Source organism: Sitophilus oryzae, unplaced genomic scaffold (genome assembly GCF_002938485.1).
Source record: "Sitophilus oryzae breed Bouriz unplaced genomic scaffold, Soryzae_2.0 scaffold_149_pilon_pilon, whole genome shotgun sequence".
In the NCBI taxonomy this organism is placed as follows: Eukaryota; Metazoa; Arthropoda; class Insecta; order Coleoptera; family Curculionidae; genus Sitophilus; species Sitophilus oryzae.
Window position 1 is genome coordinate 1805940 of NW_022146169.1, and position 22055 is coordinate 1827994.

General features: G+C 29.8%; 1 protein-coding gene across 1 annotated transcript in view; it reads left to right on the top strand.

Annotated features, from left to right (window-relative positions):
• The first annotated feature begins 1022 nt into the window (after positions 1–1022).
• The window catches only part of LOC115877998, a 73886-nt gene continuing 52853 nt past the window's right edge, over positions 1023–22055 (top strand). Inside the window, exons 1-2 of the mRNA XM_030894350.1 lie at positions 1023–1077; positions 6392–6454. The gene's annotated coding sequence lies outside the window, so the exon portion shown is untranslated. The remainder of the gene's footprint in view (positions 1078–6391; positions 6455–22055) is intronic.

Genomic DNA, 22055 nt, shown 5'->3' on the forward strand with positions numbered 1-22055 from the left:
TGTACTTTTTATTGTAAATGTTGAAATGTATTGATTTCTCTTTTACAAATGACGTCAAGTAATAGTTATATCGAACTTTTATAACGGATATTTCATTAATTATTGAAAAACTAACCAGCAATTTTGCCAAACCAAACTAACTAAATGCGTTGTTATTTTTCTGCGCTGATAGTTGCAAAATACCGGAGAAACAGCAGCTAGTTTACAATCTACTGGTTAGTATGTAAACTATTTACATACTAACCAGTTGAATTGTAAACTATACAAAATGTGGTTCAAATGAAGATTTTATATCTGTTTACTAAATAGCTCCTTATTTAGATGCTTACCATATAACTTACAAAATCTATTTCGGGTTATAGTAATATGATAAATTTCATTTTGATTTATAATTTTTATTAATAAAACAACTTGTTGAATTTGGTAACCATCAACTTCTCTCTTCCTTACAACCATTCACCTACAAACAATTTAATCTGCAATAGCAAAACTAGTCATCGCTGTAGTATCCCCCGTAACTCTGTATAAGTAGTTTAAAAAAAAACTGCAAAATATCAGATAAGTGTAAATTAACCTAATAAATAATTACCATACCTATACTTTGCCAATAATCATACATTTGCAAGCACAAACAAGGGGTAGAAGAAACGCATTACCTACCACTTACACTGCAAGTAAAAGTACAGAGAGTCTATTTGGTTTCACTTCCTAGGAATATTACTTTTTTGGGTGACTAAAACTAATTATTGTATTAGCCAAAATTACGAATGTTTGTTATATAAGCTAACTGAAATAATTGAGGTTAATGTTAACCAATAATACAAAAGCATGACATTAGCCAATAGTTTGTAAACTAGCTGCTGGTTACCCACTATTATGCAAGAATTAGCGGATTCCTTCAAAATACGACTCATTTGGTTAGTTTACAAAAATTCAAAAATTATAAAAACTTAGTTTTAAAGTCAATTTTAGAAATAGCATAATACTACATCCTTTACTACTAATTTCCATTTTTTTTTTCAGGGATATGAAGGATCATTATTAAAAGTCACAAGCAAAAATGGAAAAACTGCATCGGTAAGTAAGATTTTTAGTAGAACAAAACTTACTTTTATATGTTTTTATAATTTTAAGCGAAACAATCCATAAGCATTAAAATAATTAATCAAACTAAATAGTAAATAATGTCTATACCTTTGTGGCGGGTTCATTTCTACAAAAAAAAATTCTGTCACTAGAAGGAAATCTTCAAAACAACATACTTATTTTTTGTAAACACCACTGCGTTGATCGAACGAAGACCAATTTGTCAGCTGTATTTTACTAATAAAACAAATTTGTCTAACGGGCAAAAATGCTTAACGTGTCAGGAGGTACTTATTGAGGTACTTAATAATAACTACTTATTATTTTATTAAATAGTATTAATTTACTATTAGTACCAGTTTTTAATATACTTGTGTAGATATTAATTATATCGCAAAGCGAGTTTATGCATGAAAATATTTTACTAACCCGTAAAAGTCTAAAATTATTTACTCTTTTTATTATGATGAATTTTCAGTAAAAAATACTAATAAAACAGTAGTTATTATACACCATGGCTAGAATACACAGAATTAATGTAAGACAATAAGAAAGAGGATTGCAGAAGCCATCAAAAACTACAACGAAAAACTTGTACAAGCTGCAATCGAACAAAGAGAAAACTATAAGAACGCTAAGAAATCCCTCATGATCGGAAAGAAGCAGCTATTTGCATTAACACACAACAACATCAGAATAACAGTCGAAAATAAAATAATAAGCCTGGTAACAAAATTCTACAGCCACCTATATAAAGCTCCTGAAAATATACGTCAAGAAGAAAGACTGCCCCTATTACAAGACATTACCATCTACACTTTATCTAAAGAAGGAAACATTCGACCAATATGTACTATCAGTCATGACCTATGCATGCGAAACCTGGACACTTAAAACGAACATTATAAGGAAACTGCTGGTCGCACAACTCTCAATGGAACAAAATATGCTGGGAATAACCAAGAAAGGCGAATAAGAATAGAGCGGATGCGACAAAAGACCTAGGTAATAGATATCATCCACAGAATCAAATTCCTAAAGGGGCAATGGGCGGGACACCTGGCAAGAAGGACGGACAACAGATGGACAACAAAAATTACAGCATGGTATCCACAAGGAATTAAGAGACCTAGAAGAAGACTAAACCTGAGATCTGACGATGATGTTAAGAAATTAGCAGGGATAACTTGAGCCCGCATAGCCAAAAATAGACAACAATGGGCCCAACTATGATGCCCTAACTAAAAGGGGTTTTAGGTAGCTCCTGTATAAAAACAATTTACAGCATACTACTTTTGGCTTGTGCGTGCACGCGACACGAAACTTCAGCAGGCACATCATAAAAACTGCGCAGTAAGAGCAGGCTATGTCTGACCTTATCTTCATCGAGTCTCTTTGATGGAAATTCATCTTTAAATTATATGGCGAATGACAATTGACATTTTTTTATACGGTATCATATATACCAACTTGACATTTTTTTATACGGTATCTTAATACGGTATAAGACATACGGTATCTCTTACCAATGTTACGGCACCATAGTATTTTCAGAACTTCATACGCTTGATAAGAAATTCTGGTGTTGGCATCTAACGTCTTATTTAAAACCGCCCATCACCACAATTACGTTACGCCCGACTGCCAAATTTTTCGCCTCATAAAAATTCACGCTGCAGGAAAATCTGACATCTCTAGTCGGGGCTCGGTTGAGATGCGGACCCTTCAGCTCCCTTATATGAATAAATTTTATTTTGCTTTTTTTACATGCGATGGCAGGGTCGGATTATGTCTTCAATGGTGCAACGGTCTAGATTTCAAATATACAGGGTCCGGCAATAGTGCGTCGAGAATCTGTAGCTCCTAGAATAAAAAACTTGGGAATTTTGTTTAAGTGCAAATCTTAAGTATGTATGACGATGTATATAGGGTGGCTCAAAAAAAAGTTGAGCTTTAGCGAAAACATTTCACATTAATTTAACATTAGCTTACCTAAATAAAATTTTACTACTACACCATCAATTCGTTTTGAAGTACTGCATTTGGGATCACATATAACAACTAAGAAACAATTGCAAACACTTTAAAATAAAAATGCCTGTTCTGAAGTAATATACCTACCAACTTACGGCATGTGATTGTTATTTATATACGTAGATATCTAAAATTAACAAGACAGTTAGCAAACATATTGCATAAAAATATGAAGTGTTTTCCAATCCGACCCTGTTTGGTTACTTTTTTCTGTATTTTTTTGGGGCTTTCTATATTTAAAGTCGTGTTTTATTTGCTGTGCTGGCGATTGATTTTCTCTCCGCTGGCGATTTTCATTTATATTTAGTCAGTTTGCAATAAGGTTTGTATAGTGAATTGAAAATTTTATATAGAAGAATCCATAAATCGAATAAAAGAAATTCTACTCCGGCTTTCAAAACTCAGAATACCAGAAATACAATAATATTTATTGCATATATTCGAGCACTTTAATTAAAGGGTTGGTGGTTTTACATACCGGGTGCATCTCAAAAGTGGCTCATCCCAATAACTTTTTTATTTTTTTCAGATAAAAAAACAATATTTGGTATATTAGTATATGACATAAATTAGGATCAATTGTTTTTGGTCACTTCCTGTTTCAACGGAAATGACTACAACTTTTGATTTTTAAATGACATCTGAATAGAATGACATATCATATGTCAACTTTTGACATTTTAGCTTTAAAAAGATTGTATTTTAAATTTCAATCTAGTACTAGTGCGATGGCTGTGTCAGAAACACTAATTTTTAATCAAGGAGCCTTGGAAAAATAGATTTGATTGTCTAATGTTTTTCGTGTCTTGTCTTTGTATTTCGTGTCTTGTATTTGGGTATTAAAAGATGCCCAAATAGTATTTTTAATCATATCTCAATATTTTCAAATGGAACGAGGATGGTTCATTACTATATTTGGAAAAAGCATTTTTTTACGAATAATTTGGTACCACACATTTGGTATTTCGAGTCAGATTGTCGTTATGAACCACATGTTACAATTTCAAATAAACCATATGAGAAAAATTCATAAGTTGACATATGATATGTCATTCTACTCAGAGTGTCATTTTATATGGAATAAAGTAAAAAAATCGAGGGTGCCATTTAAAAATCAAAACTTGTAGTCATTTCCGATGAAACAGGAAGTGATAAAAAACAAATGAATACGTCAATCTAATTTATGTCATATACTAACATACCAAATCTCATTTTTTTATCTGAAAAAAAAATTGGCGCCGGGAGACACGTATAGCCGCCCATACTAAAATATGTTAATATCTCGAAAACTGCGACTTTGACTGATTTTGATATTATTACAAATTTTGTTAATGAATTATTATTAATTAACAAAATTTGTTATTATTTTGTTACTTAATTTGAAAACCACGTTTCGCTAGCTACTGTAATTTTGGAGTTACGATTTTTTAAAATTTTTAACCCCCTCCCATACCCCCTTACCAACCCCCCACCCCCACTAAAAACTAATGGCCAGATTCTCGGGTGCCACAGTATTTTTGTGCCAAATTTGGTTAAAATCGGTTCAGCGGTTTTGGAGTTATCGTGTTACACACGGCAGACGGACAGACAAACAGACAGACACCATGAAAATATTTTGTATTTAGGTCATTTATGACCCAAATAACTAATTTTGAGTGATATTAAAAAAACTTTTTTTTGCCGAAGTAGAGGTAGAAGGGGGTTTCACCATCAGTGGAGCAGTGGAGCAAGGAGCCGGAAGTGACGTCATCAGCTAGGAACAGTTAAAATAGGCTAATAAACAAGAATAAACAGGTTTGAACCGCTTTAGTAGAGGTAGAAGGGGGTTTCACCATCAGTGGAGCAGTGGAGCAAGGAGCCGGAAGTGACGTCATCAGCTAGGAACAGTTAAAATAGGCTAATAAACAAGAATAAACAGGTTTAAACAAGAAACAACAGCTTTTCAACTGCTTTGAACGGCTTTTTACCTTAAAACAACAGACCTGATCATTTTTTGTTCAAACCCGTTTATTTCGGTTTTAAAGCGATTCAAAGCGGTTCAAACCTGTTTATTCTTGTTTATTAGCCTATTTTAACTGTTCCTAGCTGATGACGTCACTTCCGGCTCCTTGCTCCACTGCTCCACTGATGGTGAAACCCCCTTCTACCTCTACTCGCTTTGAATCGCTTTAAAACCGAAATAAACGGGTTTGAACAAAAAATGATCAGGTCTGTTGTTTTAAGGTAAAAAGCCGTTCAAAGCAGTTGAAAAGCTGTTGTTTCTTGTTTAAACCTGTTTATTCTTGTTTATTAGCCTATTTTAACTGTTCCTAGCTGATGACGTCACTTCCGGCTCCTTGCTCCACTGCTCCACTGATGGTGAAACCCCCTTCTACCTCTACTTGCCGATCCTAATAATAGCCTACCATACCTATTGGTATGGTCTAATAAAAGGGTTATAGGGGGTGAGCCACTTTTGAGACGCACCCGGTATACTTTCATATATTACATGAGATCTCACAATTTTTTGTAATGGAAAAAATGCGTTGTGAGATTTTTTTTTATGATATTATATTATAATCATGCAGGGCTAAAGAATCATTTCATAGCAGTATTTCAAAACTAGTAAATATTATTCGCGTAATCTACCTAAATACATTAGTAGAACGTAGCAACGTTACGTTAGACTGAATACTGGGGCACGAGCAACGAAAAGGCAGATTAACTGATTAAACAGGGCTGATCAATGTCATTCATCAGTCCAAAACCCTTGTACTATGCTACATTTGCTGTCCTCCATTCACGCAGTCAAGCAGCTCTGAACTGTTCAAGAATACGATACTCTCACTCCATTCAATTGAGTCATAAAGTTCAGAACTTTTCCGCGCCATATGAAGGCACCAGGCTATCGCGCACAGCTCCTTTCAGAACCGTTCTGAGTAGCCCAGGGCATAAAGCCCTGGAACTTGAAACTCGCGAATGGAGGACAGCAATAATTGCATTCATTCAAATGGTCACAGATTAGTGGGTGGCCAATAAATAGACGAATTGTGGAAAAATTCACCAAGACAGAGGAAGGCGAAACTGTTCCTGTTAACTGTTCTGTAACTGTAACAGTCACCAAAATTATCGGTATCAGTCTCTAAGTTATTAGGCTTTGTGATTTGTTCGATGCCCTACACGATTTATTGGTCATTCGTCCTATATTTAACAACTTGCTAATAATATAATCTGTCTATTCTGCTATATATCTCGTTAGCAATGCATTATTTATAATATTTATTTGTTTCAGCCTGTAGGATTCGTCACATTCAACACACGTGCCGGAGCGGAAGCAGCAAAACAAGATTTACAGGTGAGACTTTGTATTATTAGTTTTTTTTTTAATTTTTTTACAGTTTTAAATTATTGAGAAACATAAAAAGTCCGCAAACGTTTCGTGTATATTTCCATTACGTTTCAGCTTGAAAAAATGCAAACGAAATGTGTAAATTTAGTACGAAAAACTAGGATTACATAGTATCAAAATGTTTTTCTTGTATTATATATAACTTAGAAGCCCTCTAAGCTCGTTCTAGTGTACTAAATATTGGAAGCCTTTATTAGTTGGTGTGGTAATATACATTATGGCGTTAGTTTTACTGATTTTTAAATAGGTTTACACTCTATGTTAAAAATAACATTTACTGACAATAACTACAGTATAAGGGTAGTTTACTATATTCCTTGGATTTTAATATATGATAAAAGGAATTATCGGCTTTTGTAATCGTTTTATCACTTATATATTACAATATCATATCTTCCCAATATAAACTGATGTTTATATTTTTAGCTTGAGACAGATTACAAGAAGTTTCTTATAAGTTTAATTGAGATACAATTCAAGTAAATATGTATATTATGAACAAATTTATTATACTGTGCAATAACAAAAATAATTTTTGTAAACCTTAAATAATTATTAAGGTATTAATTATATTAATAATCCTTTAGACAATATTTTTATTATTAATTATCTAAAATAACTCAATCTTCTTTTTACCACTTAATGCCAAATAAAATAGGAAAAATGAAAGCTGGTTTTTAAATTAAAAACTTCACTACAGTATTTCACGAAATTGTGTTACGATATCGTTTGAAGCTGGTGAAAAGATTTACTTCTTTTATTGCATAGCGCTTTTAAATTGAACTCTTTGTAAATGAAAATGTTATTGTTTAAAGAAAATCTACTTAGGAAAGTTGAAAAAGGAAACCGCAAATTAATTCTCGAAGTTAATAAATTTTGTTATTTTGTAGTTGTATCGGAAATGGCTCATATTCTAGACATATTTATTATACAATATGATCGAAAAAACGGCGTCAGCGATGGCTATGAAATGAAGATCGCTGTCATTTTAAATGTAAAATTATATGGGGAATGTCATCGAACTTCATTTCCAAGCCAACTGGAAGCCGTTTTTTTTCGATGCACACGGTATTATGTTCTATACATTTGCAGCGCATTAGTAGATTATAAATTTTTCCGCAATGCTTATTTTTTTATAAATCTTTATTGGCTGTGTTTAAGGAAAAGTTTTACTTTAAAGTAATTAGTTAAATATTATACAGGATACTAATATGTTAAAAGATACATCCAGCAAACAAAAATGTTGATAAGTTTATACGGAAACCACCATTTTTGTAATTTTTATCTTATTAACCGTCAAAAATAATGACAATTCTGTATAAGAATGTCTCTATATCTAAATCCAACATTCTTAAACGTCTTAAAAGTGTTAAAGTAATACATTTTCTTAAAGACAGACAATATCTAAAAAAATATCAATATCGAGAGATTTATACAGTGTGGTCCATTTTGCTGTCCTTATAGTATATCTCCCTTTTTTTGAAGATAACATATTTCAGTTTTTGCCAATGTAAGCTATTTTTTCGAGAAACTTAACGATCCCCTTCACTTAACGATCGCAATTGTCATACTCTGCTTTGTTTATGACATACAGGGTGTATTTTAATGTTATATTTCGAGCTCCCCATTGGATCTCGGTTATTTTTTTCTACTTATTATTTGGTAAAATATACAAGGTATCATAAACAGTTATATACAAAAATTTTAGGGTTTTTAAATGTCTATAAGCTAATAGTAAATTTAAGTATACAGGGTCGCCCATAAAGTTGTGGCACATCAAAATTAATTTTTTTAAATGCAACCCCCTATATATAGTTGGATATTTAAATTCTTCCTTCAATTTTAAGCAATATTCTTTATACACATAATGTACCTAAATTCAACCATTTCCGAATTAGGCAGTTTTGATTTTGAAATGTTAAACAAAAAATTTGTAATTTCTAGACCTTTCTTTTTGTAAATGATATACCTCATTTTATACATCTATAAATACTAACATGAGAATTAATGTTAAATATTATTAAGTATTCACAGATTCTGCAGAATGGCATCGCTAAATGAAACCGGACACGTCGAAATTAATTAAATCGAATTGTTTAAGTGATATTTTCAAAAGTCAATACCTCGGAAACGGTTGGTTTGTGATACATTGTGTGTATTTGGATTTTTGCTTGAAATTGAAGATACCTCGTATATTTTATCTAATAATTACCCGTTCCCATAGATACCAGTGACCCTATATTATAGACTGTATTTAGATAATATTTAGTTTCTTAATCAAAATATTATTAACGAAACTTGAAAATATGCCACTAGGATCTCCAAATCTCACCGGCAAAAAAAACCGGCCACTAAAAACTAGTCCCAATTTCAAAGTTGGATTTCTCGCGGACCACTGATTAGATTTTGATGATTTTTTTTTAAATTGTAAGTTAATTCCTTCTTAACGGATGCTACGTCAGCAATTTTTATTCCAAATTTATTTTGAGTATATACAGGGCACAACAATAAGACGAAGTTTTTTGTTCAAACTTTGTAACACCCTGTAGGGTGCAGCAGCTGTAGTAGCTATTGCTAAATCAAATCACATTGTAGCGTCATCTTTTGTGAGCATTTTATTTTTTTAATCACGACATTATCTCTGTTTGTATTGGAGATACGCTGCTTTAAAACAAACGCCTCGAAAAAAGCTTTAAAATCAAATCAAACATCAGAACGTAGACGTAAACTAACTAAAACACATGAAAATAAAAAAAAAGGTAAAGAAATTTAAAGGGACTAATATCTAGTATCCACTCTGGTGAAATTTCCCGTTTCCATATACCGATTCCAGGCATCCTGGACTGTTGTTCGAAATATACCCAGGGTATCGGAGACATAACGTTGACTTCGGCTATCCTCAATTAAAGCCACAATACGAGCAACATTTGTTACAGGTAATGGCATTTTTTAATTTGACAACCGTTTTTCTCATATTCCAAATACTCATAAATCCGTTTTCGCCTATGTCGCCTTGATTATTTACACATAAAACTTTCTGCCTTTTCCGAGATGAATTCTGAATTTTTCCGAGACGTTCGTTTTAAAACAGCATATCTCCAATACAAAAAGAGATAATGTGGTGATTAAAAAAACAAAATGCTCACAAAAGATGAGGCTACAATGTGATTTAATTAAGTAATAGCTATATAGCTATATTTAGCAATAGCTATATACCGCGGCTGCACCCTACAGGGTGTTACAAGTTCGGGCAAAAAACTTCGTCGTCTTATTGTTGTGCCCTGTATATGCTCAAAATAAATTCGGAATAAAAATTTCTGACGTAGCATCCGTTAAAAAGGAATTAATTTACAATTTAATAGAAAAATCATCAAAATCTAATGAGTGGTTCGCGAGAAATCCAACTTTGAAATTGGGTCCAGTTTTTAGTGGCCGGTTTTTTTTGCCGGTGAGTTTATTTACAAATTGTACACGACGTTGAAAATGGTCCATTTTATACAATTTGTTTGAGCTTTGCAAATGCCAATTTTGACATGAGATTTAAAATATTTAAAAAATGGTTAAAGTTAGATATAGAACGTTATACACAAAATGTGTTTAGAATTTCATGAATCAAAAGTCCTAAAATATTCTATAAAGATTCTTAAAACTAAGGCCTGATTGTACAAACTATACTATATAATATATACTACTATATAATAGCTTAAATTCGAGTTCAAGTAAACTCTGAAAAATTCTGCAATTTTATTTAGGTCCTATATATTTTTCTTGTAGTATAGGATTCTAAAGATGATTAAAAGCCTAGTTTAAGGCTGGCTCAATTTCATTCGTAAACTAATTTTTGGAATAAGTTCATCAATAAGAAGTCATTGAACAACGTATTAAAATTTTAAGCTTAGATTAAATCTGAACTCACCTTGAACCGAGTGTGAAGAACCAGGCCTTAATGGACTAGATGTATGAAAAACACAGTATAGTAACGTATTTAATAATAATGATATTTCATTATGGAAATATACTAAACTACCTTTGTGCTTATAAAAAAAATCGATAACATTTTATATACCTAAACTTCGAACCAAAAAAAATCTAGATTTTCTTCGATCTACTTCGATTGAGCTCCAATATTTACCACCAGAACGAGCGGAAAGCATGCACCCGCACCAACGAGTGTCGGCACATATCCCCCCGACCCCCCTATGCCCTGTTCTTAGCCCCCCGCAAACAAATATTATCTTTTACCTGCTTGCCTTTCAGCCTTATTGCGAAAAATCATTCTCGGCGTCCTGCTACGGCGGGAGAGCATCGCCCCCTTGTACCTGCAAGGGCAGATAAGGGTGGAGTGAGTCACATCGATCAATCATGGCGCCGATAGATATTAAAATATTAGCGTGTGTTGGGAAGGTGTAGCGCGTTTTTTTTCGGATAAATATGGAAAGATATTATTCTTTCTAACGAAAACTTTAAATATTTGTATTATTTATACTGTTAGTACTACAGTGTCACCCATAAGTTCTAGTTTTTTTATTTTTTGATAAACAATAAAATGTTTATTTATTTTATGCTCTAAAAACTTTACAAACAAATAATTATACAGGGTTGTTCACCACATACACACTGTGAGAGCTACAATTTAAAAAGAATTTTACCCGATTCAGAGTGCCTTAAATAAATAAAAAATATAATAGTTGTATTTTTTAAATGGAACACCCTGTATATTATTCTATTTTTGGATTCTACAATTAAAATAAATGTAAATTTGATTAAGGTTTATTATACTTAAACCTTACCGTTTATGAAATATTTTCAATTTTGTGAAATTGCAGTAAAAAATTTAAGGCTTTATTTCTCCAAGAGTATGAAAGGTTTTAATACTAAATATTTACTCAAGATTATTTATTGATCAGATATTGTGTAGCAATAATAAAAATTGTACTATTTTATACAAAATGTCCAAAAATGTATATTAAATTATTATTAGCTTTAAACGGCAATAACTTGTTTAATTTAAATGGAACACCCTGTATATTTTACGTGAATCAGATGCACAATTTAATTGTCTATCAAATTGTCTTAACCATTTTTTACCTATCTCTTCAAATTTTCGTAGAAAATGCATTTTCTTCTAATTTAGACTATACCCATGGAATATTGACATTTTAGATATTTTAAAGCAACATATGTACAAAATGTACAGGTGGTAAAAATAATAATATTGCAAGCCCATTTGTTTACAAAAAGAAAACTATTTAAATCTTTGTAAAAGAGTACCAATTATTACTAATTATTAATAGACCACCATTATTTCCGCCCAAAAATTAGTTAATTACATACTTAATTGTTTTAATTAATAAATTATTCTAAATAAATGTGGATTTGACTCAGAAGTCAATACAATAATAAGTTATGAAAATGAACGTCTGTGTTACAAATAAGCATTCGTCAAAAAATGAAATAAAATTTATGAGGTGTTACATTTTATCACACTGTCTAATACACATACAAAATTCAGATTTTTAGTATTTGGAGCAATTATTACTAATGAACGTAAACAGTCAATTAATGTAGTTTAATACTGGGATCATATTAATTGGGACCCTTAACAAAAAATATTTAAACCGTTTTTTTTTATTTTTAATGAAATAAGTGATTACAGTTGAGGGTTGGAACCTTTGGTGTGATATAAACAGTTTATAATCATCTGCTGATGATGCTAACATGGTTAGCGAAACGCGCGTCCAGTGTAAAAGTAAAAGTGTTTTGGTGCATTGTGGTGATTTAGTGTTTTTATTTTGCTGAAATAAGTGAACTATATTGACAAAATATTAGTATCTGGTACTCTTTGAAAGTTTGTTACATCTTTAAAAATATTCTTACTCATGGGTATAGTGATACTCAACTCCATGGGTATAGTGATAAATGAGGTTTAAATTACAAAAAATGCATTTTCTACGAAAATTTGAAAAGATAGGTAAAAAATTGTATAATATAATTTGATAGACAATTAAATTGTGCATCTGATTCTCGTAAAATATACAGGGTGTTCTATTTAAATTAAACAAGATACTGCCGTTTAAAGCTAGTAATTATTTAATATAAATTTTTAGACACTCCGTATAAGGTAGTATTTTGTTTATTATTGCAACACAATATCTGACCAATAAATAAACTTCAGTAAAGATTTAGTATGAAAAACTTCGATACCCTTGGAGAAATGATGTCTTAAAATTTATCCTGCAATTTCATAAAATTAAATATTTCAAAAATGGTAAGGTTTAAGTATGGTAATCAAATTTACCTTTATTTTAATCGTAGAATATAACAATAGAATAATATACAGGGCGTTCCTTTTAAAAAAATACAACTATATTTTTTTTTACTTATTTGGGACACTCTGTATTTTGTAAAAATATATTTAAATTGTAGCTCTAATGGTTCTTCAACGAACCCAAAACTTACAATTTGTAAAAATCTAATCGTTTAGCTACAATACTCCGTGTCGTATGTGGTGAACACCCGTGTAGAAAGAACCTAAATAAGAGTTTTAATATAGCTAGCTAGAACTCTCATCCATAGCGTTGGAAGATTTTTATTACATATCTTACCTAACCTAACCAAACTTTAGTGCTACCTGGAATTTTTCTAGAATGCTGTTTCCACAATATTTCGTATATTATATAATAATATGACTTAAACCTATTTAATAACGTTATTAGCTAGACAATAGAGGGTTTGTGTTATATCTGTTAGTCGCTTATTTTATTTATTATTTAGCTTATAAAACAATTATTGAATTACAGAAAATAATAACGTATGATCGACAAAAAAATTCTTCATAGACGGCTGGGAATGACAAGCTGTGGTGATTTTTGCTGTAGCTCGTTACTGTCTTATTCAATAGCGAATATCTCCAATAAAAATAAAGCTATTGAGATGAATCGAAAAATAAACTATCGAGAAAAGACGTACCTAGATGATAAAATTTTTAATAAATAAATAAAATAATATAAATATATTTTTTTATAATAAATAATAAAAAGATTTTTATTTTTATTTTGTTAACATATTCCACAAGGTGTTTCAAATTTTCACCAAAATATCAACATTTTGTTTTCCTTCGTATAATTGACAGATGGAAACTTTCATTTTTAATTTAGAAAAAGACAATAAAATGTAAAGTAGTTTAGCTACAAATTGCTTAAAAAATCATCAATATCGGCTCATTAGAACAAAATGTATTAAACTTTAAAATATATCAAAACGTTAAGGTGCCCGTTTTACATGCCGGTAGGTAAATGTAATTACAAAATATGAACAATAAACTATAAATCCATATTTCAAATAGTAGCAATAAAAATAGTCTTTATATTTTAAAACAGTTTTAAAATATATTACTGCTCCATAAAGTTCCAAAGTTACGATACTTTCTATCATTTTTTTACAGCCAAATGTTAGGACTTTATAAAGTGGAAGCCGTTATCACGTATCTCTTTTAAATTATGTTTCTAGAAGCTGCTTTACGATCACTGTATCATATACCTACTGCACCAAACTTCGCACTTATATTAATATCGCTTTTAAGATTAGTTTATGCGAGAGCCGTAGAGGTAAAATAGCTGTTAACAGAGTTTGCGTTTAAAGTGCTTATACATTTGGTGGTTGACGTTAAAATGACGATTTAACTAATTATTTTCTGTGGTGGTATACTCAAATATTTAAAAATATTTTTGATTTGAATAGTTTTTTTACGTTGATTGAAGATTTTGACATTTTTGTATGTGATTTACAGCCTCGAAGAACTAAATAAATAAGTAGAAAGCTTACAACTTAGAGTCGTCTTGGATTTATACAGGGTATCGTCTCTCATACGACGCGGAAGCTCCGGTAGGAGAACGGTAGTTTATATCGAAATGAAATTTTGAAAGCTTTTATAAAAATATATAGAGTTATATAGGGTGTCCCCAAAAAAAAATACATATCAAAGTTTTGTTTTTTGTAATGGAACACCCTCTATATTCATTGATTTTTGGATTTTAGGAAAAAAAATAAGGGTGAGTTTTATTAAAGAGTCTAAAATGTAAGGATTTTGACATAAAATAACCATTGTATGTTAAACCAAATCAAAATTTGACCAGAAAAACTTTAATCAGGGTGAGACAAAATTAATATGGAACATTGGTCACTTTTAAAAGCAAGTTACTCCTTTATTTTAAATGCAACACCCAGTATACCGTGCTGGCAACTATTACTTTTGGGTCGGCATTTACATGTGTGGAAGTAAATCGCATAGGGATCTTATTAAGTCGGAGTGAGAGAAATGCGTTGCCGATACGCCTTTCCCTATCAAGTAAAGTAAAATCACGATCACAAACCGCTTATTTTTAAACGACTTTTTTTCAAGAGATAACTAGATAAAATCATTAGACATGTTTCTGAGCATCTGAAATGGAATTATAAGGATATCGTTAGGGTGTCTGAAATGGAATTATAAGGATATCGTTAGGGTGTCATTTTTTTTATAACGAGAAAACGTCAGTAATCGCGATAATTTAAAAACTCAACTTTTTAACACATAACAGGCCATAACTCAAGAATCACTTTAGATACTGAAACTTTTTTTTCATTTTCGGATATTTTTACAATATGTTTACATAAGAAAAATTCGATAAGGTTGTTTTTTCCATTCAAAAATTGTAAACAATCCATCCATTTACTTTTAGAGCATAGAAATTTTCAGCAATTGTGTAATTTTTTTATTGATAAAGATTTTCACATACTGTCTACAAAGAAAATACAGCAGAAATATTAAAAAAAGTTCTTGAAAAAACTACAATCTATTATTTCTAATAGATTTCGAGATATCGATTTTTTAATTCAGAGTTCTAATAGCGCGACCACTATCGAACACCTACTCAATTCCACTTATTTTTACCAAAAATGCAAGTGTTTCTAGCTTCCACTTAAAAAAACAAGCTATAGGGAAAATTACAACGACTCGTTAATAAATAAACAAATTAAGTGTCACGAGACGTAATTAAATCGTGAAGCTGAACGCATGACGTTTACCTTTCCCTAGAACTTTAAGTACTGATAGAGGTATTGATTGAGTCGACCGGTCAACTGCGACAAATCTGCTATATCCCCTTCCACGTCTCTTGGCGATGTGCACAGTTTATCGGTTTATTTCATACGTTTGGCAACGTGTTTACTGTCCTCTCTTTGTACAGTACATTATAAACGCATTGTACTCTTCTTACTTACGGAAATATCGACCCAGGACTAACCTTTGCCAGCCCTTAGTATTATTCCGGTGCTCCATGGGAAATTCATATATCTTCAAAATATTATTAAGATTGCCTACCTCTCAGACAAAGATTTTCCTAGATATTTTAATTTTATGACTTTGTGTCAGTAGATCTTTCTTATTTGAAAAAATCTAGGTGGTTGTAATACACCTTTTATTAATTTAACAACAATTAAAGGATATAGAGTAAAATACTCAACGGTAATAAAAAGATACAAGTTTAAAACATATTTTAATTATTTCAGAATTAAAACTAGATATAAACCTATAAGTATGTGACAAAAATTAGTTAGATGAAATCACTTGCTCAAAATGCTTCCTTTTCTGTTAACTGCAGAAAATGATTCTCATTTCAAAAAATATATTCATTTTAAAAGGCATATGTGGAGTTCTACTTCGAAAAGCACCTACAATTATTTCTCTCATGTTGTCGACAATCGAGTTTTGTAAACACTGTCTTTAACATATCCCTATAAAATACCCGGACTAAATAAAATCCAGATAAATATTCTATTAATTGGTGTTCACTTACTAAGAGAACTATATTAATTCTCTCTGATATAGGATGAGTTTGCATTTTCGGCAAATTTCTGAGAATTTATTTTTGTTTTAACTGACACAAAATGATCACTAGTTGTTAAAGTTGGACTAATTAGACAGCTACGTTGTGAAGTAACGTCAGGCATACATATGACAGCAACCAGATTTTATCAAATAATAAGGATCTACTGACTAAATCATGAAAATGAAAATATCTAAGAAAATCTTTGTTTGAGGGATAGGTAACCTTAATAGTATTTTGAAGAGACATGAATTCCCCATTGAATACCGGAATAATATACTGGGTGTTCAGTTTAAAAGAAAAGAGTAACTTGCAATTTCAATATTAACTTTGACTCACCCTATATAACTTTTTGAGTCAAGTTTTAATTTGATTTAAAATATAATAGTTATTTTAACTACATATTAGACTATACCAGGTAAATTCCAATTTAGGTAGCTTTTATTGTAATTTAAAAATTGTTCTTTATTTTTAGAAAATGTTAAATATGCCAAAAACCTTAATTTTAGTAGTATACTTCTCTATAATAAAACTAATTATTTAACCCAGATATTCATTTTTCTCCGAGGATCCAAAAATCAATTAATATAGAGGGTGATCCCATTACAAAAAACACAACTTTGCTATGTAACTTTTTTTGGGAGCACCCTGTAGAACTCTATATTTTTAAAAAGTGCTCTGAATTAACCTACATGTTTACAAAATTTCATTTCATTACAAACTGTCCTTCTCCTTGGAGCCTCTGCGTCGTATAAAGCCTAGTTCTCATGGAGCGGAATATCGCTTTCTGTTGAAGAAAGTAAAATTGGCCGGTTCACATAAAGCGGGATTCCGGATGCGGTTAGATAAATTTAGGGTATTTCAGATTATTTTCTAGTCATCTTTTTTAATGTCAGAACTTGAAAGGTGACAGTGACAAGACAAGTGTGTTTTGTGTGTTTTTTTAAGTAAATAAGTAAATAAACAATAAACAAAAATATTTGTAACTTGTATATTATTATATTAAGTAATTTAAACTATTAATTTAAATTTTATGTGATGATGGGTACTAATATTACTAACAATTATAACTATTATCAATGAAATTAAATTAAAATCAAAATCCCAACTCCAAAATTAAAATTCAAACAATCAAAACAATCAAAACCAAAACAAACGTTAACGAAGAAAGAACATGTTTAGACAAAGATAGACTATAAAAACTCGCTAAAAAGTTAAAAATAGTTCAACTTTTTGCGGAATAGCCAAAAGTTGAAATTTTCCCGCAGCGGGACAATCCGCGCTCGCAACGCGATTTTCCGCCCCATGAGAACTAGGCTTAAGAGGCGCCATCCTGTATTATGTGCATTACATTTTTTTTTAAATGGCAATGTTTTATAATCGATTGGTATACTCGTATTAACTAGTAGTAAACACAACTTCTGATCAATATTTGATCATGTCTGACATCTATTCAAATATGGCATTAACAGCTCATTTATTTTCAAAAATTAAAGTTTATTTGAACAAATGTTTTCTTTTTTTTTCACGCTTCAAAAATATAAAACACAAACAGGTCTTCTACCGATTTATAGAAGTTTATACCAACAAAAAAGGGACTGTTGTGTATCTAGGGCATCTAATTTGATTACACTACGCCTCACGAACTATTTTATGACTTAACCCCGAAAAGAGAGCAACCGTAGTATTTACTCTTCTTTTGTCAGTTGTTTCGTGTTAAATTTCTTGTCCCAGTTCGGCTTCCAATATAAACAAAATGTTCTAGAGGATTCCCGTGCTTTTACCCGTATAAATAATAAAATGCCAGGTTGCTTTCTTGTAAATACTGTATTTATCTTTCGCGGGCGAGCAGTGAATAAAATAAATCTTCCCAACAAAGATACAACAAAATTATAACGATTCTGTAAACATTATTATACATTTATAATTGTTCGATTTTAGATATTTGTGGTTTATGTATTTATACTCAATTTCAGGAGGAAATATCAATATTTGAACATTAAAAGAGGCAATTCGGTGTCGATGAGTAAATAAAAGATCAAAACATTTTTTAACGTCAATAAAAACAAATTTATTTGAAAATTGCTGAGGTATAAATTAAAATAAAACGCTAATTTATTTTTTATATGTAAGTCAGTAATTCAAAGCGGAATTTGATTATAATAATAATTTAACTATTATAAGCTCATTGCGTATTTTTTCATAACACTTGAGTTTAGGAGACTCATTTCTTTGTTTTGTTGAGTAAAGCTACTTCTTTGTTTTTACCCTTATAAATAATAAAATGACAGGTTGCTTTCTTGTAAATATAGTATTTATCTGTCGCGATCGAGCATTGAAAAAAATAGATGTTTCCAGCAAAGATACAAACAAAATTGTAACGATTCTTTAAAAATTATTAAACATTTATAACTGTTCGATTTTAAATATTTGTGTTTTATGTATTTATCCTCAGTTTTAGCAGGAAATATCAATTTTTGAACATTAAAAAAGGAAATTCGGTCGATGAGTAAATAAAAAGTTTTTTAACGCCAATAAAAAAAAATATTTAAAAATTGCTCAGGTATGAATTGAAATAAAAGGCTAATTTATTTTTATACGTAATTCATAGTAATTCAATGCAGAATTTGTTTATAATAATTTAACCATTTTTACTGCGTATTTCTTCATAACAGTTGAATTAAGTCTTATTTCTTTGTTTTGTTCAGTAAAACTTAAATATATACTATTATTTATCAATATTTTGTTATAAATTAAAGCTTTATTTTAAAATGTGCATTTTTCTAAATCATAATACAGTTTTTAATAACCTAATACTATATATAATATTTCATTTATGTATAATAAATCTTCCCAACAAAAATACAAACAAAATTATAACGATTCAGTAATCCTTATTAAACATTTAAATTTGTTTGATTTAGTATTGTGTTTGTATGTGTTGTATTTTATGTATTTATGCTCAACTTCAGGAGGAAATATAAATTAATATTTATATATTAAAAAAGGAAATCTGTTCGATAAAATAAATACAAGATCAAAATAACAACTTTTTTTTATACGGGTATGTAAGTCATGGTAATTCAACGAAGAATTTTTTTTTCATAACAGTTGAGTTTATGAAACCCATTTCTTTGTTTTATTGAGTAAAACTAGTTCTTTGATTTAACCTTATAAATAAAAAAATGACATGTTGCTTTCTTGTAAATACTGTATTTATCTTTCGTAGGCGAGCAGTCAATAAAATATATTTCCAACAAAGGTACAAACAAAATTATAACAATTTTGTAAGCAATATTAAAATTTGTATTGTTCCATTTTAGAGATTTGTTTTTCGTATATTTTTAAATATCAGTATTTGATATTAAAAAGGAAAATCGTTCGATAAGTGAATTAAAAATTAAAACAATTTTTAACGTAATAAAAAAATTATTTATTTATTTGGCAATTGCTCAAGTATAATTTGAAATAAAACGCAAATTTATTTTCATATGTAAATCATATAATGCAATACGGTAATTTGATGATATTAATTTAATTATTGTAAGCTTATTGAGAATTTGTTCATGACAAATGAGTTCATGAAACTCATTTCTTTGTTTTGTTGAGTAAAGCTTTAAATATGCATTATTATTTATAAATATTTTGTTATTAATTAATTTTGTATTTTAAAATTTGCATTTTTTAAATACTTTTAACTTAAACTTATAATTTAATTATTTAATGATTTGTACTACAATAATTAAATTTGTAAATCTATTAAAACGGTCATAATACATCATGCCACTTACTTTTTTAAGCGCTTAAGTTCATTTTGAAAAAAACACTTACAAGCGCTGTGTATTGATTTATACATAAGCTAATTTCAACAAAGAAAAGTGTATATATGACATAATTTTATTACAGTATATCTGATGAACTATTTTATGACAACCCCGAAAAAAGGAGCAACTTTCGTATTATTTAGTTATTCTTCCTTTGTCAATTGTTTTGTGTTTAATTTTTTTCCCGCTTCGGATCTTAGTATAAACAAAATGTTCTAGAAGAATTCTTCTATTTTGTTCTTATAGATACAAAACAAAATATGACGATTCTGTGAATAGTATTAAATGTTTGATTTTGAATATATTTGAATATAGAAAAGGAATATTTGTTCAGTAAACAAATAAAAGATTAAAAGGAATTTGTTTATAAAAAAGAAATTCGTTTGAAAATTAGTGAAGTATTAATTCAAATTAATCGGTAATTTACTTTAATATGAATTCGTAATAATACGATAACGAATTTAATCATTTATAAATTAATTACTAAATGCTCATTGCATACTTCTCCGTAACATTTGAGTTTATCATCGTTATATTTTTGCAATAGATTAATAGTAGCAACTTTATTAAGTAACTTTATTTTTAAACGTGCATTGTTTTCTATAAAAGAATTACATTTTTTAAATAAGTTAATGTTTTACATTCGATTATGTATGACACAGTTATTTGGTATTAACTTGTAATTAATTCCATTAGAATAATTATATAATGTAAATTTGTACTTCCACTAAATGAATCTTGATATATGTTACGCATTTTTTAACAGCGTAAGTTGATTTTATAAAAAAAATACAAATATACGTACATACATGCCCTTTCCTCCGATTTATACAAGTTTAATCTAACAAAAAAAAGGAACGGTTGTGAATCTAGGACATCTAATTTGATTACACTAGGTCCCTCGCACTATTTTATGACTTAACCCAAAGAGAAGAGAGCAGCTGTAGTATTTATTTTCCTTTTGTCAGTTGTTTCGTGTTAAATTTCTTGTCCCCACTTCAGAATCCAATATAAACAAATTGTCCTGGAGGAATTCTTCCCTTTTACCCCATAAATAATAAAATACCAGGTCGCTTTCTTGTAAATATTGTATTTATCTTTCGGAGGCAAGCGTTGAATAAAAGACATTCTCCCTGCAAAGATACAAACAAAATTATAATGATTATAACAGTAGGTACTAATCATTTATAATCAATTTTTGGGGTATTTGCTTTTGCGTGTTTATACCCATTTGCAGAAGAAAATACGAATATTTGCATGAATAATATCGAAATATGTTCAATAAGGAAATAAAAGATCAACAAAAACTTTAACAATGAGAAATAAATAACTCTATTTGAAATAAATTCAATGAAGCATTAACTGTAAATAGAACGTTAATAGAAATTTATAATAATTGGAGAATGAATTTAATCATACAAATTAATTATTGCACATTTATTCATAATATTCGAGTATATCATACACCTGATTTTGTTTTTTTTTTAATAAACTTTTATCATTTTTTTTACTTTTGTTATAAATTGAATCTTTTGTTATAAATTGAATCTTTTGTTATAAATTGAAAATTATATAAAGGCAAAGTGAACACAAGTATACCGGGTGCGTCTTAAAAGTGGCTCACCCCTAAAACTTTTTTATTTTTTCAGATAAAGAAACGAGATTTGATATATCAGTATATGACATAAATTAGGATTGATTGACGTATTCAATTGTTTTTGGTCACTTCCTGTTTCACCGGAAATGACTACAACTTTTGATTTTTAAATGGCATCATCGGTATTTTTTTACTTTATTCGATAGAAAATGACATTCTGAATAGAATGAAATATCATATGTCAGCTTTTGAGATTGTCG